Source organism: Arachis duranensis, chromosome 9, assembly GCF_000817695.3.
Source record: "Arachis duranensis cultivar V14167 chromosome 9, aradu.V14167.gnm2.J7QH, whole genome shotgun sequence".
NCBI lineage: Eukaryota > Viridiplantae > Streptophyta > Magnoliopsida > Fabales > Fabaceae > Arachis > Arachis duranensis.
In genome coordinates, this window is record NC_029780.3 from 95,643,650 (window position 1) to 95,643,878 (window position 229).

Below are 229 nucleotides of genomic sequence, written 5' to 3' on the forward strand. Positions count from 1 at the left end.
AACCTAAAGAAAGCCTGAACTCTTGGGAAAAGCTAGTCAATGCCTTCTTGGCAAAGTTCTTTCCACCTCAAAAATTGAGTAAGCTTAGAGTGGACGTCCAAACCTTCAGACAGAAGGAAGGAGAATCCCTCTATGAAGCTTGGAAAAGATACAAACAATTAATCAGAAAGTGTCCCTCTGATATGCTTTCTGAATGGAGCATCATAGGAATTTTCTATGATGGTCTCTT